Raw genomic sequence first — 19,007 nt, forward strand, 5'->3', positions numbered from 1 at the left:
GAGCATGTTGAAAACATCGATGAGGTTAGATTGTCTCAAAACAACTCGCATCGTGATATTAAAATTGGATTGTAAGTGCCCCCCCCCCCCCCCCCACACACACACACACACATATATATATATATATATATATATATATATATATATATATATATATATATATATATATATATATATATATATATATATATATATATATATATATATATATATATATATATATATATATATGTATATATATAGAGAGAGAGAGAGGATGTTCCACCCTATTTTTCCCTTCAAAATCTATATGTTAGTTATTTATTTTGGCTTCCCAATGTTTCATTCTTTATATATATATATATATATATATATATATATATATATATATATATATATATATATATTAGCAAATATGAATATATGAATGTGATCTACATGTTTGAAAACATAGGTATAGACTCTTGGATCAAACTTTTTTGATATGCAGATAAAATTCTATAAGGTCCAAAAATCAACGGTTCTAAAATTTTTAAAATTTTGTATTTTATAAAATCTTACCTCCACATCAAAAAATTTTGATCAAAGAGTCTAATCATATGTTTTCAACCATGGAGATCACATCTATATGGTCAGTTTTGTCAAAAAATTATATCTAACACACATTTTGAAGGGGAGGACAAGCGGTAGACCACCCCCCTTTTGATGTGTGTATATATAGTGTTTCTATGGTGATACTGTTTCATCACAACTTACGGTGGAACACACTTTATTTACATAGATCTAAGCTCTATCTAATATTGGCTGATGCGTAAACATAAATGATATTAAATTTATGGGAATGAAAAGTCATGATAGCCACGTTTTCTTTGAGTGCCTACTTTCTATTACAATTCATGGATATCTAAAGAAGACAATCGTCATACCTTTAATCCTTCTGAGCGATATGTTCAGACAATTGTGTGCAAGGACATTGAGAAGAGATGCTTTAATGAAGATGAAAAAAAAGAATTCAGTAATTTTATGCGCTTTGGAGAAGATATTTTCACCTGTATTTTTACCATCATGGTGCACCTAGCCATTCGTCTGCCATATGAGGCCAAACTTGCTAAACTAGTACAATATCATTGGATGTATCTAATCGATAGATTCTTTGGTAGATTAAAGTGAATTGTGAAGAACAAAGCATGAGTTTAATCTTCCATTGCAGAGGCATATATTTCAATAGAATATGTGACCTTTTGCTTAATGTATCGTAGTGGTATTGATACTAGATTTAACCATCAGAATCAACATGATGATAGGTCCAACATAGAAAGGACACTTAGTTTGTCTTTATTCTTACTTGACATTCATGTGAAAGCCAGATGCAGTTTACCACTTGTACTTTCATATTCAGAATGTGCAAGAGCTCATCGGTATGTACTCAGTAACTGTATTGAATGTAAGTCATTTCTAAGAGAACATAGAAAGATAATCCATTACTTATGCAACAATATTCAGGAAGCTACAATACGACATGACCAAAATTTTGAAAGTTGGTTTCTATGGAATCACAAGGATGCTTCTCAAGAATTATGAATTCTCGTAAGAGGACCTGAGCACGAATTACAATCCAATCAAACTTGTGATGTGAATAGAATCAGGTTTCATACACAGTCTTATGATGAATAATGGGGTAATGGTTATGTGTGAAGGCGATGTATGGTAGCATGATGTAGACTATTACAGTGTTCTAAAAGATATTATCGAATTTAAATATATAGGACAAAATTGAGTGTATATGTTTAGATGTGTTTGGTTTGATAATAGGCATATACATAAGGATGAATACTTTGCATGTGTCAACATGTCTCAGCCATCATACCAAGAGAATCTCTTTATTTTAGCCTCTAAAGCTATGCATGTATTTTATATTAGAAATCACACAAAGAGCGAAATGCATATAGCACACAAGATAATACCAAGAAATGTTAATGAGATTCTACCATCTTCTTCTAAATGAAACAAATAACTTAGCAATAATATATATCAAGAGGATGATTATGAAGGGGTTGATTCATTATCCTCCCACACCATCAATGAAGATCCCATGTCGTTACACCAAGATGATTCAAAGGATGATTGACAAACATTTTGATGCATAATTTTGTGAAAAATAATGGCTGCAACCAAATTTAAATATCATCACAACTAAGTTGACTTTCGTACATCAGAAGCAAATCAAGTAATAAAAGACTTCAATAACTATCAAGCCTGGTACATCTTCATACCTTCAGAGCTATCATATGAGATTAAGTTTCTTGTTCCTTAAGTTTATTTTTTTTATATAGTATAGTGCTTATCATGATGACTCCAATAGATTCTTAATTTATTGTTTGCAGACTGAAATAGATAAACAGGAACCAATGATGAGTTATATAAACTAGTAGATTGTCTTCGTACTTCCAGAGCTATAATACGAGGGTAAGTTTATTGTTCTCTAAGTTTTTTTTTCATATAATATAGTACTAAATATGTTTGATCTAATAGATTCTTAATTTGTTGTTTGCAAATTGAAATAGATAGATAGGAATTGACGACGAGTACATTCTATAAACTAGTGGATCATCTTTGTACCTTTAAAAGTATCATATGAGGGTAAGTTTTTTATCCTCTAAGTTTATTTTTTTATAGAATATTGTGCTAAATATGTTTGATCTAATAGATTCTCAATTTGTTGTTTGTAGACAAAAAATGTTGTACAGGAACACTAGTATATGTTTATATTTGAATTGATGTTTGAAGTGTATGTTTATATTTGAATGTATGTATGCTTGAGGATGTTTAAAGTATATATTTGAATAAATGTAATATGTTTGAGGATGTTTGGCCTATATTAATTTTTACCATAACGAGATGTTGTAGTTAGTGTGAAACTTATTATTATTATTATTATATATATATATTAATTTATTTATTTATTAAATTAAAGTTGATATCCTCTTGAATGTGAAAAGATATTTTATTAATGTTATCTTTATATTTTTCCATATTCTTATGAAAGTGCACAAAAAGGGGAAAGCATTATCAAGCCTTCAATCATATTGTGATTACAATATATGTAAGTTATCAAATTAAATTCTTAGAATGTTATCATCATTAACATTGTCATAATTATTTTTTTTAATTATTTTTTGGGTTTTTAGATTGTACTCATTATTGAAGTGTGTTTGTTGCAGGTTTGAAGAGGATGTAGGGGAGAGGGTTGAAGATATATGTACGTATTTTTTGAAGTGTATTTGTTTTTTGAAATGTATGTTTGAAGTTGAATATTTGAAGGGGTTAGAGAAGATGAATGTTTGAGAAGGTTGGAGAAGTGTATATTTTTATTTGAATGCATATTTCAGGATATATAAATACTAGTTTATGTTTATATTTCAATTGATGTTTGAAGTGTATGTTTATATTTGAATGAATGTATGTTTGAGGGGGTTACAAAGGATGAATGTTTGAGGAGGTTTGAGAAGTGTATGCTTATATTTGAATATATGTTTCAGGATGTATAAACACTAGTGTATATTTATATTTGAATTGATGTTTGAAGTGTATGTTTATATATAAATGGATGTATGTTTGAGGTTATTTGGAGTGTATATTTGAATTGTATTTACCATTTTGTTTAATATAATATAAAAAAATAAAACTAATATAAACAATTTATTTTTGCAGGTTTAAGGTCTATAACGATATGTTGCCGTTATCAGTGTTAACCTTATGTCATTGTTAAAACCTATAACAATGACTTAATTGTTGTCTTTGTAGCCTATAACGGCGAGTTACTTCTCGCCCTTACAGACTATAACGACGAGTTAATTCTCCTCGTTAGAGTCTATAACATCAACACAAAAATATCGCAGTTATTGGGTACGTTGCCATTATGGGTTTTTTTAGTTCCAGCGAGATTCTTCACCCGTGTTGGGTCACACATTAATGGCAACCTATAAATGTCATCGTTATTATTCAAAGGAGGCAAAAAATTGATGACTGTTTTTTGTCACCATTATAGACTTATAGCGGTGAGAAAAGTTGCCGCTATTGACCCTTATCCTTGTAGTGTGTACAAAAAGAATACATTGTTTCACAGCTCTAAACACTTCAACCATTTGCATTCTGCAATATAAATATATCTATTACTTGTTAAAGAGCTTATATAAGTAGAGTCAAGCTGAACACAAATGGAGGTTTTCGGCTTGATGAACCTATTTCATGTGTTCCAACAAGCTCTTTACAAGTCAAACACAAGCCTAACGATGAGTGGCTCATCAATTTTCCCAGCCCTAGAAAGTGGACCGCACAAATGCCTCCATCAAACGAGATGTGCGCGCGGTGATGTTGAAATATAACATCATATATACAACATGACAGTAACTGCTCTCTTCGTTTTGGATAGGGTCCACCGGTCGTTCTCAGCTTAGCTAATTAATGCTGTAGACTAACCTGTTTATTACTTGGCAATGAAGGAACCATCCAATGCACATATATTACCAAATTTATATACAAACTGTTATTATCACTCACTAATTCTGAAGACTACAGCTAACGTCAGATTCTTGTTGATCAAGTCGCCTCTGTAACATACTTCCATATTTTAGACAAGTTGTCATTTTCCATATCACCATCTCGCCGACCACTTTCATACAAGAAAACCAAATTATGCATATAAATTCACAAGGTAATGCAGAGACGGACCATAACGTATGATTATCATGGAGACTCCGTCGTGGACTAGCTGGGGCTCACTGTTAGCCACTCTGACATTCATAGTAGCCATTGCCAGGGACTATTTCCCCTACACCATCCGCAGCTACTTGATGAAGTCAGGGAAGAGGGCAGTGGATCTCTTCTACCCCTACATCGATATCCGAATCGACGAGCTCAGTGGTGAATGGCTCAGATACAGCGAGGCCTATGGCTCGATCGAGACGTACCTCACCAACATGACATCGAAACGAGGACGAAAGCTAAAGGCAAGGATGGACAAAGATTCCCACAATCTGATCCTGAGCATGGATGAGTACGAGGAGATAACCGATGAGTTTCATGGTGCAACTGTCTGGTGGACTTCCTGCAAGTCCATGAACCGCTCTCAATCCATTTCTTTTTATCCTTCGCCAGACGAGAAGCGGTTCTACATCTTAACTTTCCATAAGCGCCACCGCGAACTCGTCGTCGATTCGTACATGAAACATGTCATCGAAGAGGCGAAGGCGATCGACATCCGAAATCGCCGCCGAAAACTGTACACGAACAATCCAAGCATGGACAGGCATGAGTACAGGAAGAAGCTGTGGAGTCATGTCTCTTTTGAGCATCCTGCAACCTTCAAGACCCTGGCGATGGAGCCCGAAAAGAAAAACCAGATCATCCAAGATCTCAATTTTTTCAAGAACAACAAGGATTATTACACTCAGATCGGAAAAGCATGGAAACGCGGTTACCTGCTCTATGGTCCCCCTGGAACAGGTAAATCCACCATGATTTCAGCTATGGCTAATTATATGGACTATGATGTTTATGATTTGGAGCTTACTGCTGTCAAAGATAACACTGAGCTCAGAAAACTCTTGATAGAAACTAGCTGCAAATCAATAATAGTTATAGAAGATATAGATTGCTCTTTGGATCTAACCGGCATGCGAAAGAAGAAGAAGAAAGAGGAGGGGGGAGAGAAGGAACCAGAACAGAAGAATGATGTCCCTGGGGGACCTCCAGGAGGCAAAGATGAGAGCAAGGTAACACTTTCTGGGCTTCTCAACTTCATAGATGGACTATGGTCTGCATGTGGTGGTGAAAGACTGATAGTTTTCACAACCAATCATATAGAAAAATTGGATTCTGCACTCATAAGAACTGGGAGAATGGATAAGCACATAGAAATGTCATATTGTAGCTTTGAAGGGTTCAAGGTCCTGGCTAAGAACTACCTGGGTCTGGACTCACACCCACTTTTTGAACAAGTGAGAGAGCTCTTCGAGGTGGGCCAGGTTCAAGTGGCTCCTGCTGATGTTGCGGAAAAGCTGATGCCAACAACCATAGATGAGAAAGATTCAAAGACTCCCTGCCTTTTGAACTTGATTGAGTTTATGAGCAAGGATAAGGAGGAGAAACTGAACAAGGATAAGAATGGTGAAGGTGATGTGCAAGAGACCACTGAAGTGGAGGATGGTACTTGTGTTAGTGAAGGTGATGATGACAAAAAGCTTTAGATCAGTTCCTGTGTTTTTTTTTCCTTTCCATGCTTTGAAAAGAATAGTTATTTTGCATAACTAATTAATCCATTTGCAACCAATTTCATGAGCAAATTTTTTTATTTTTTTTTTGTAAATTTTAGTTATTTTTCTATGATTGTCATAAAATGTCGACTGGTTGACACGAGTCCACTAATTAATCATGCAATTCATGGAGTAGGCCATAAGCATAGGCACTTTTGATTTTGCCCATGAGGAAGATCAGTTCATCTGGAAAGGGTCACTCGTGAATGTCACCAAGTTAAAAGGATGTCACTTTGAAGTGTTAAAAGGATGTCACTTTGAAGTGGAGAATGGTGCTTGTGTTAGTGAAGGTGATGATGACAAAAAGCTTTAGATCAGTTCCTATGTTTTTTTTTCTTTCCATGCTTTGAAAAGAATAGTTATTTTGCATAATTAAGTAATCCATTTGCAACCAATTTCATGAGCATTTTTTTATTTTATTTTTTGCAAATTTTAGTTATTTTTCTATGATTGTCATAAAATGTCAACTTGTTGACACGAGTCCACTAATTAATCATGCATTTCATGGAGGAGGCCATAAGCATAGGCACTTTGATTTTGCCCATGAGGGCGATTTGTTCATCTAGAAAGGGTCACTCGTGAATGTCACCAAGCTAAAAGGATGTCACAAGTTCAAAACTCATGGTGAACATCCTTTTTTTAGAAAAAGGAGACAAACACAAATTCTACTATACTCATACACAAGAGAAATACTAAACAATGTCTCAATTCATTAACAAAAGAGAGAACAAAAAAACAAGCAAAGGATTCAACATACCAAGACACACAAGACTCATACGTCTAATGCCTCTTTATAAGCACACAAGCATTATGGACACACTGTGAACACCTCAAATTTTCCAAAAATCCAAAAATTCTCTTTTTGCCCCTGGCCCCATCTTTTGAATAAATCGGATCAATTTTTAACCAAAATTCCATTCATTTCTCGGATTCACTGGAATCCAGACTCAATTTTCATATCTGACCCAATTCTAGATCTAAATCAGATGTTCTGATCCAATTCTGATCCTGGATCTCTTATTCTTCAAAAAATCAAAAAAATCAATTCGTGGTATTTTCTCAGATATTTTATTTGAATTCATCCCTATTCGAGGTCCAAACTCGAATATTTACCAAAAATCTTGGATCCAGATTCATTTTGAAGTTCATTTTCTGAAATAAATCCTAGATTATCATTATCTGTTTATAAAATGTCATTAGCAATTTATGAATTATCGTCTGCATTTTATTGCATCTGAAGCCTGTAATACCCCTCAAAAACCCCTAGAAGTTTATTGTTCATGCATTTGTACTGTCTTTCAATATTTTCATACATTCATTCAAAAAATTGCATAGAAAAGACCACAAATTCATTCATTTATGAAAAAAAATGCATTTACATCCACTGAAGAGATCTAGAGGGAAGAAAAATGGTAAAACGGATGAACATTCTCCCACCAGTGGAGGTAATCTACGCTAATGTCTAGGCCGTCACAAGCAAGGAAAGTGGCAGCATGACCCTAGGAAGAAGACACTAGCCTTAGATAGGAATCTCACTGCGAAGAATCAATGGCGACCTCCTGTAACCTGTCTTCAGCGACCTTGTTGTTCATGGTGCCTTGAATCCGTGAGAATTGGCACAAACACCTGTCTAGATGGTATAAAACCTTGTAGAAGGGACTAGCTAGTCAGATCACCCATCGGGGATACAGCTTGGTAAACATGGGCTTCCAATATGTGTGAACAGGCATGATGTCCTAGGTGACGGATCCCTCTTCCATATTCTGTAATAGTAGTTGGTAGGCCTTCAAAGACTGCCAATTCAGATCCCCTTTGGATTCACTGTATCTCAGCCGCATACACTTTGTGGGAATGTGTTTATAGAACCAAATCTCGAGCAAGATTTTGCTCCCTATAAAACACTGTCACCATGCCCAAAGCGGCTTTTTCCAAGTCATAACCAATGCTTCAACATGTCAAAAATCCATAACTCCGTGAGTTTCCTTCAAAATGATGAAAGTCACCACACAAAAAGTGAAATAGTCACGAATTGATCTTGATATTGATTTTGATATTGATCTATCTTGACCCTTGACCGTTAACTTGGATTTGGATATTGGACCTTAAGCTTTGGTCTTTAGGTTTGCCTTTTCTTTTTAGTACCTGAGAGGAGTTTATTCTTCAAGACTAAAACAGACATTTGACCAACCCATTAATTGATTTTTACTCTGCAATTAATCTTTTTTGGATCTCTCTAGTTATTATTCTGATCCATTTGAACTTTGCTCAATGATCTTGCATAGGCATTAAAGGTTTAAAATGGTCCAACAGCCACCCTAATCTTTTGCATCATTTGACTTTTGACTGTTGACTCAGTCTTGATTGAACTTCACCCTTTTAGAGCTATTTTGGACCCTTTTTGGGTACCCTCCTTGGCCAGTCATTTGGGCATTGATGGCTTATTGTTTTGGCCAGTCATGCCCACTTATTGCTGGCCGTTTGAACCCATTAAATGCTTCTTTATGGCCTTTATAGGTGGCCTTGGACTGGGGCCTGTAAAAATCTCAGCCCTCATCTCATTGTCTCTTCTCCTCTCCTTTCTCACGAATGCTCTCTTCTTTTTTGGTTTTCAAAGTTTAGAGTTTTGATCCGGTTAACCCAGATTCAATTAGCCTAAACTCGTTTGGTTCTGATCCAATTGACCCAGATCCAATTATAATCCATATCCAAGTTGAGATCTTCATACCTGTATCCATACTCAGGATTTGGATCATGTTGTTGTTCAAATCCTTATCCAAAATCCAGATCATGTTGTTGTTCGGATCCCTATCTAGGATGCAGATTTAGTTACAATTTAGATCTCTATTCATGATCTAGATCCAGTTACTCTTTGAATTCAAATCCAGTTACAATTTGGATCCAGATTCAATTGCTATTTGGATCTAGATCCAATCATAGTTTAGATCCTGATCTAGTTGTTATTTGGATCCAGATCCATATATAATTCGGATTCGGATTCAGTTGCTATTTAGAACCAAATCCAGATCCAATTGCTATTTGGATCTAGATCCAATTGCTATTTGGATCTAGATCCAATTGCTATTTGGATCTAGATCCAATTACAGTTCAGATCATGATCTAGTTGTTATTCAAATCTAGATATAGTTATATTTCAAATATTGATCCAGTTGCTATTTGAATCCAGATCTAGTTACACTTTGGATCCTTATCTAGTTGCTATTAGGATCTTCATTCAGTTATAGTTCGGATCATGATCTAGTTATTATTCAGATTCAGATCTACTTATAGTTGCTATTTGGGTTCAGATCCAGCTACAATTTTGTTCCATATCCAGTTGAAGTTTGGATCTATATCCAATTAGAATTTGAATCCATACCCACTTATATTCAGAATTCATACCCATACCCAGGATCCATACCCAATTTGAACATAGATCTTTCTATTATAATCAAGAGGTGGTTCAAGGTGATTTGTGTCGAGGTTATTGGACTCACCCAGTGCATGGCGTGGTCCAATCATTCTCGAGAAGATGAAAACTCGGTTGTATCCTAAGAGCATAGTTGCACGTGTACCCATTATACCAAGGAATGGATCCTAAGTGGGGCAACTAATGCTACATCGCGTTTGTGCATGCCTCCAAGCTCACTAGTTCAATCTCAGTTGTCTAACCAACTAAGTTATAGTAAATTTTTTGAAAGCAACCACCGACATCATATTTGTTGAATTATTGTGTTTTCTACCCACAAAAAAATAATAAAAAATAAAAAATTTGTATTTAAGGCATTTCAACTATATTGAAGGTTTTCATTGATGTCTGTTAAGATGTTTCCTTCAAAATTTTGATTGCCAACCTTAATAAAAAAAAAATTGCCGCTTTGTCAGAATTTGATAATTAAATAGTTGATTTAAAGCGCAGCACACCTGTTGACCAATGTTGTCATAATCATATCGGACCTTGAATTGAGTTTAGAAAGGACTCATGGAATCGACTGATTCTAATTTTGAAATGAATTGAGCTGAATTATCCGATTTTTTAACCGGAAGATGTCACATGTCAAAAAAATATTCAAATAATATTTTAAACCCTTTTTAAATGTATAAAAAAATAAGTTGAATTGGTTTGTTTCGTATGATTTTGGACCAGTATGATAAGAATCTGACAATTCAGGCATATTCACGATGATACTAACAACAATGATCTCGAGAGTTTGGCTTACACACCATCTTCACAAATAAATACATGCATATCTACCTTTTATATATACTAGATAATGGGCTCGGCCATATGGACGTCTATATCAAATACATTTATCAAGATTAAAAGTAAAAATATTTGGAATCATAAACATATATATATAGAGAGAGAGAGGGGGGGGAGGGTCCGAAATCTCAAATCAACAATGATCGATGGCTTTCCTTTCCCAATGCTTGAGCATCTCATCAATCCGACCTCATATATTTGTTCTTTATAATTTATAAATAGTAATTAATTTTTAAAAAATTAGAATGTTTCATGTAAGTAAGACTTTTTTTAAACTTTAGGAAATTGCCCTTACAAATTTTCAATTACATTTTCAATTTATGTGTCCAGAATATCAATTAAAACAAAGTTATAAAGCATCCAATGTTTTGCACCAGATGCCCTTGTTTATGCCTTATATATATATATATATATATATATATATATATATATATATATATATATATATATATATATATATATATATATATATATATATATATATATATATATATAATATAGGGTCGTCTAACTGAAAGATGGTCCAAAATCTAAAACGGATGATAATCTATTGCATTCCTTCTCTAGCAATCGAGTTTTTCGTTGAATGAACTTTACATATTGGATTATTATTATATATTCACTTAGTGAGTTAAATGTTTTGGATTATGAATTTTTGATGTTTAAATGTGTTTTTTTAAAGTGCTAAAAATTAACGGCCCACAATACTTTTTGTATTATAAAGTTTGAAATGCATTGTGAGACTTTGATTATGAATTTTTGATGTTTAGATTTTGGACCTTCCTTTGATCTCTCTCTCTCTCTCTCTCTCTCTCTCTCTCTCTCTCTCTCTCTCTCTCTCTCTCTCTCTCTCTCTCTCTATATATATATATATATATATATATATATATATATATATATATATATATATATATTTATATATATATTTATATATATATATATATTACTTTCAATCTTGATATAGACCTTTTTTACTATTTAATTTTATAAGGCCCATCCATATGGTCGAGCCGATTATCTAGTATATATAAAAGATAGTGTGTACGCAAATTTTGACTATTTTTTATTTTTTAAAGTTTTGGCTCTCATGATCATTATTGTAGTATCATTGCGAATAGGCCTAAATCGGCAGATTAGTATCATATCGGCCCAAAATCGATGAAAACAAGTCGATTCAACTTAATTATACATTTTTAAATAGGGTTTAAAATATTATTTGAATATTTTCTTGACATGTGACATCTTCTGGTTAAAAATGGGAGAGATAATGGGTGCCATCAAACACGCCATAAAAATAAGAAAGTTACAACAAGCGGTGACGAGGAGTCATCTGTTTACAACATAAATTTGCGGTCCTCCAAATCGAAGATGCCAATAGGTATACATCGCTTTGTATAACCATTTTTTTTTTTTGGATAAGCTTGGGTTAGGCAGACCCCTACCAGTACATGTAACATGACAATACAAGAATACTAAACAAAGGGAAACCAATCTGACAAACCACAAAGGAGAGAGAGCCGAAAAGCGATCAACATTACTTAAAAGTGAAACTCAACAAAGCGATGAGTCCCACAAGCACAAATACAACAGCACTACATGAAAACATCATTTACACAAAAATAGAAAAACCCGACCACAAAACAGAAAACTCATTAAGGACCACATACATCTAGATGAGGATCGGTTGTAGGCAGAGGCAGGTCTTTGAGATATATGCGTAAGATAGCATACACATCAGCCAAGACCCTATGAGTCAAACAGTTAGGATTGAACGGGACATCCCGAAAAGTAGCATCATTTCTGGCCATCCATATGAACCACCACACTGTAAATAACCAGACTCTCCAATTAGTCCACTTCTTTTCGTGTTTAATTATATCAGGGTTGAGGATAAGATCTAACGCAAAGCAGTCCTTCCGCACAACAACTAATGGAGCCCTCCAAGTTTTAGAAAACAATTCCCGAAACACTTCACACGACCAAAAAAGATGTTGTGTGGTTTCCTTAGCCTGTCAACAAAGCACACACCAACTGAGAAACTGAAACCCCATCCTCTTTATATTGTTATGGGTTTGTATCCGGTCATGAAAAATCAACCAAGCCAATACCTTGGTCCTCGGAGGTGATCCCTTCGCCCATAAAGCATGTTTGGGGATCCAGCCCGAACATGTAGATAAAAGAGAACGGTAGACCTTGTGGACTTGGAAAACTCCTGCAATTGAGACTGCTCATTGAAGCCAAGATTCTTCTACCCCCACGTCCAAATCTCTGTCAAGAAACAAATGCAATGCCCTAAACCACATTTTCCTCAAATGTGATGTGTATGGTCCATAAGCCCCCCGACGAACAGCAAGTGAATCGATTAGACCATATTTCAGCCGGAGGAAGTATGCACATGCATCTTGTGAATTATGAGCCAACTAACACTGCTTCACAGCCAATGCCACACTCCTTTTACGCAAAGCAAAAATTCCTAAGCCAGACATAGTCTTTGGCATAACGATGGAGTCTCATCCCACCAAGTGCCTCTTATAAGGTCCATTTACACCTCGCCACAAAAAATTTGACAGAACGCGCTTAAGTTGTTGCTCAACGTTGACTGGCATGACACAAACCGACATGAAGAATTCCGGAATCGCTGACAAAACATGCCTGATCAAAGTAATTCTGTCTGCAAGAGACAAATATCTGGCACACCAAGATTAGAGCTTAAGACCGACCTTGTCAACAACCGGTGCCTTGTAAGGGTAGCCCCAAGTACTTAATCGGCAACGGCCCTAATGCGCAGTTGAAAATTTATTTCGCCACATTTTGACTGGTCGGATTGCCATTTAGAAGCATGACCGAACACTTATTTTCATTGAGCCTCAGCCCAGACAAAGCTGCGAAAAACATGAGAATAAGCCTTACGCGGAGCATCTGTTGCACTGAAGCCCTTCCAAAGACTAGCATATCGTCTGCAAATTGTATAATATGCCCAGAAAAACCTTGAATATCCACCGACTGTACGAAGCCCCTTGTATGCGCGCGTCTAAGAACCACCACAAGTCCTTCTGTCACTGTATTAAACAAAAGCAGAGATAACAGACATCCCTGTCGTAGGCCGCACCGTAATGAAAACTGCTCACCCTTTATCCCGTTAATGGACACAATGGCTTGTGCATTGGTAAGGAGCTCTGACACCCATCTGGCAAAATGGTTGTTGAATCCCATGTGATTCACCACTTGCAAAACAAAAGGTCAGTACACAGAATCATATGCTTTATTAAAATCAAGCTTTAACACGAAGTAAGGAGTACGACTCGCATGCATGGAATGAATGACCTCTGAAGCCGATATATATATATGCTTGTTGAACTCTCCTATTTGGAATAAAAGCAAACTTAAAATCGGAAAAAAGATTAGATGCCACCAATTTTAGTCTTGATGCTAAGACCTTTGCGACTATACGATGCAAGGCTCTCATTATGGAAATGGGATGAAAGCACATAATATCTGTGGTGATGCTTTCTTTTGGAATAAGAGAAAATAATCTGACATGACACTGCCTAGGTAGTCTAGAGTTACGATGAAACTCATCAAACACTGTACACAAATCACACTTCACTACTCGCCAAAAAACTTTGAAAAAAATCTACACGTAAACCATCTACTCCTGGTGCCTTCCAACCCGACAAATTTTTAATTGCGTTCATGATTTCTGTTTCTGAAAACCTACGTTGCAAGGTTAAGACCTGGTCTGGTTGAAGAGAAGGAAATACCTCATGCCCAATATTATCTCTCGTATTTGGCGGAACAGAATAAAGCTTCTCGAAATAGTTAGAGATTGTCAGCACAAGATTTTGCCCTTCCCAACACCCTATCAATTGTGATTGATTGAAGGATACTTCCTCTAAACAGATCAGAAGCAAATGAATGGAAAAAATGAGTATTTCCATCCCCTGCCTCCAACCATTTCACCCGAGCACGCTGCTTCCATTTCAACTCCTCTTTTATCCTTCAACGTTTCAATAACGTCGTTCGATCAGCAAGTCTGCTTTGCAACCCCTTCAACTGCTCGTCTGGCAATCCTTCGGTGGAAGATAATAGGGTGAACAATGATGAGATCTATGCCTCCCATTCAGCCATCTCATGAACCTTACTCACATACCGCCTTTGCAACCAAATTTTATTATCCTTAGCTTGGCGCAAAAGCTTCTTTTGATATCTGATAGCAGCCCTGTCTTCATGAACCCACGAAGTCCACGAACCCTCAACCACTGAATGAAACTCTGGTTCAGTTAACCACCATTGCTCGAAAGAAAATCGATGAGCTGATCTAAAGCCTCCTCCCCATTGCACGATCACCTGACCATGGTCCGACACGGTTGGGGGAATAATCCACCCCTTTATATCTGGGATGATTTCGAGGAATTCAGTTGAAATTAAGACTCTATCTAGCACCCTACAACATGGTCGTGTCCGTCAGTTAGACCAAGTAAACCTTTCTTCAGACAATGGCATGGGGTATAGTTGATTTGTGGCAACTAAATCTTGGAATCCTCTAATCTACGGATTGGGCATCACTAAATTGTTCGAATCTTGAATAGACAATAAACAGTTAAAATCTCCCAATAAAATATGGCAATCACCAGCCAGAGTGAGCACTCGATTCAGATCCTCCCGTAGCAATAATCTTCTAGAAGCGGAATTTGGGCCATACACCGCAGTAAGCACGACCATACGGTTCAGAGCTTGGACAGTGAAAGCGATGGAAATCGAAAACTGATCGAGGTCGACCTGAGCCACCCCCAATGAAGACTTCCACAAAATTAAAATACCCCCAGCATGATTAACAGCCGCTTTAAAACAGAAGATTGCATCCCTCCACAACTCTGAAACTGAAGCAATAGAAACCTCTCGCATCTTTGCTTCACAAATAGCAATCACATCCAAATTTTTCTATCTAATCCAATTAGAAAAGAATAAGCGTTTTGTCGGGCAGTTTAAGCCCCAAATATTCCAGCAAACCATCTTCATTAGACACAATATGAAAAAAATTGAGGTTTGTGTGTCCGAGGTGAACGACGTGGCAAGATAACATCTCTCCTTTGCACGCGAAATATAGTGGTGCTGACATCCCTTTCATTTTGTGTATACCCCAAACAAGAGGACGTTGAAGACGCATCATCCTGAGAAGGCTGGTTAACTAATGAAACCACAATTGTAGCATGGGTCGTAAGATCCTTCGAGATTTCATGTAGTTGTGATTCAGATAACTCGATACCCAATAGTTGTGTTGTTGTCGTGACATCAAAGCCCAGAAAGCAATTGGTCATCATCCCCCTTTTCTCCTAAAGATTCTCCTTCATTAACTTCATGCACAATGTCTATTTGCACCGCTTGAGGAGCCTCGAAGAAGTCGCGGTCCTGACCCGCCTCCACAGCACAAACTAATGTGGGAGCCATATTCGCCCGATACGAAAAAGCTTTTGTTCTAAAACAAGAAGTGAGAGAAAAGATGCGGGTCGTAAGAGTTTCCAAGATGATCTAAAGTGGTCCCATGATGATATACTTTATGTTGCCAACCGACGAGAAAATGACATGGCATAAAAAAGAAATATTTATGCCCTAGCCAAGAACGATACATCCTTCAGAGGCTACTTTCTCGCAAGTTTTTATAATCGGGTGGGCAAAATATGAAGCGTCAGGGATCACATCTTAAGTCGCCATAAAGCTGATCCTCTAGCGCAGAACGAGTAATTATGTTGACATCTTCACGAGGAGATTTTTTCTCCAAGAATCAAAAAGAGGCCTCTGGTATAACGGTGAACTGTGACGCTCGCTCCATCGCGGGTTCTCAATGGCATCCGTTGAAGACACTAGTTTGGGCAACAATGGAGACTTTCCAGTGGGAATTCGATTTGTTCGACGGACGGGAACCCAGATGGATCCCACTCAAAAGTCTTGGAACGGAGACTCGAAAGATTCAAACAAGCATAACTTCTGCATATTGCTGAAGGTAACCTTCTTTCGTAATTCACACAGCGCATTTACCGGAGCTGATTGCGAATCAGCAGAATGACGAAAGCTTTGTCTGGCGCAACAAACAGGGCGTTTGCGTCCTTGACGCTCGCACCCACAATGAAAACAACAGCTACGACTGCAAAAATTCAACGATAAGCATTTCGAGCACCACCAATCAGCCCTTCGTGCTCATGAAACCTCTGCCCTGCCAATAATAGAACTGAAGGACGGTTGCCACATCGACGGAACAAGCTGCCTTCCATTGAGCAGTTCCTTCGCAGAAAGCCTGAAAAAAATGGCGGATGTAGGATGGAACCGACAGAGCAAGCTCCTGTCGCTTCCTTCCGCACTACTTGCAAAAATTGCCTAATGTCATGGAGCATTAACGATCTGGTTTTCAGGCATGCTGCAAAAACCACTTTGAGGTGATGAAAGAAGGATGATGTTACGAGGAATTGAAGGCAAACGAAAGCACCATGCTGTCGCGGACAATAGGCAGCCCCCAATCATTAAGGGACTTCTCCAAAACACGCAGGGCATCACGGTTGGTGCGACGAGGCTGGCAAGAGCTGAGGCCCCAAAAAGCTCCAAAATTTGGCCGGTGGTGATGATTATGTGCCATAGAAGCTGCCCAAAGATAAACTCCTCATAGAGAGACGGAGAGAGAGACCGAGAGGGAGTTTGGTGAGGGGGTGGAATGGCATCGGCACAAAGGAGAGAGAGAGAGAGGGTGGGGGTAAAAAGAAACTTTTTTTTTCAGTTTCTGTTCATCTAGGTATCCACTGGATTAACATACTTCTAGTTTTTTCTAAAAAAATGTGATTTTGAAAAATCTCATTTTGCTATCCAAAAAGTAAACAAATATATATCCAAAATTGTATTTTTCCAGTATCTCGTATATCCAGATGTATGGTGTTAACCAAACAGGCCCTTCTAACAAAAGAACAAGATCTTTGCCTATGAGTTGAGGAAAGACAGAATGTCTTTTGTTTTTTTGTCTTGAAATTTTTATTAATTAAAGAGAAAGGCGTGTTCTGAACGGCGTTTTGCTAACTGTGCTCTAGACCATAAAATCTTGCCAAAGACGAAGCAGTCCGAGTTTTACATCGCAGGGAGGTGGCCCGGTACTTTGTGGGGGGTTTTCCTTGGTCATAAAAAATAAAATAAAATCCTGAATAGGCTATCTTTTATAAATATAAAAAATACTTAAAATTAATTTTTAATATCATTTTAATAGCTTCAACAAGTGTCACGTTATCAACATGTAATATTTTTTAATTATTTTTTGGCCGATTCAGAACGATTCACTTGAGTATCGGTATGAGCTGATTCACCTGAATCGTTGGCCAAACGATACAGGGCCGACACTGATACTGACAACATTGGTGTGGACATCAACCACTTGTGCATCCCGTTATTTAAGATGATGGCTAGAGCAATATCAGATTTTTTTTTTGTGCCATACTTACCGTCTATTCCAACCGTGTAAACCCATGGCACACCCCTTGCCTTCAAGCAGGCCAAGCTAGTTGGACTAAGAAATGTGGCAAAAGCAAAAGTGAAATCGAAAGCAGATTAACTTTTTAATTTTAAAATTCTGACAAGGAAGCAAAAGTGAAATGGAAAGCAATCGGAAGTTCGAAGGAAACATCTTAACAGGAAGAGACATGAGTTAAATGCCTCGCCTCACCCCCACGTCCCTTAAAATATAATATTTTTATTTTTTATTTTTTGTCTCTTGGTGCTGTGTGGGAACACAAGAATTCAAAGGCAGATACTCACAAAGCGGTAGCTTAAGGAAGCTGTATATTGCACAAAGAAAAATAAAAATAAAAAAGTTATTTTCCATTTTGTCATTATGATCTCAAATTTCCTTGAAAAAAAATATTCATAACGCTTCAAGCTGGCCTTGATACGGATACATTGATATGTTTGAATACAAACTGTCATTCTCACTGAAAAATACTCCAGACAAGAGTAGGGGGCAGCTGCCTACTCCCTTCCGTGCTTACTGCTATATATGACAGACTTCTCAAGGGTTTTTCCTCAAATTTGACCGTACATGTGTTTTACATGCTTGATTTTATAAGAAGGTACTCTTGGATTATCCGGTATTCTGACAGGTAAGCAGGCTATTGTAAGAGTTGAAAATGGACGGTCTAAAGTTTTCATAGATTTTCAAGATTAAAAATTCACGTTTTTTTCATAGGCACTCAGATTCCTTGCCAAGGAAGCTATTGCCACATTTTTCTTTTTTTTTATTTGAAATCCAACATCTCAGTGATCTCACCACGTTTTTTATTTTGTTTTTTTGAAAGAAAATCTTACCAAATCTTTCAAAAGCTGTTATTTTCCACATGACCCTCTTTCCCACCACATTCCTACAAGAAAACAAAAATAATGCATATAAACTCACAAGGTAATATTGCAGATAACGTATGATTATG

General features: G+C 36.7%; 1 pseudogene; it reads left to right on the forward strand.

The window, feature by feature from the left end:
- The first annotated feature begins 4,718 nt into the window (after positions 1-4,718).
- Positions 4,719-6,243, forward strand: LOC149827835 (AAA-ATPase ASD, mitochondrial pseudogene; annotated as a pseudogene).
- The last annotated feature ends 12,764 nt before the right edge of the window (positions 6,244-19,007 follow it).

This window comes from Nuphar pumila, chromosome 10 (genome assembly GCF_984573655.1).
Source record: "Nuphar pumila chromosome 10, dmNupPumi1.hap1.1, whole genome shotgun sequence".
Taxonomy (NCBI): Eukaryota; Viridiplantae; Streptophyta; class Magnoliopsida; order Nymphaeales; family Nymphaeaceae; genus Nuphar; species Nuphar pumila.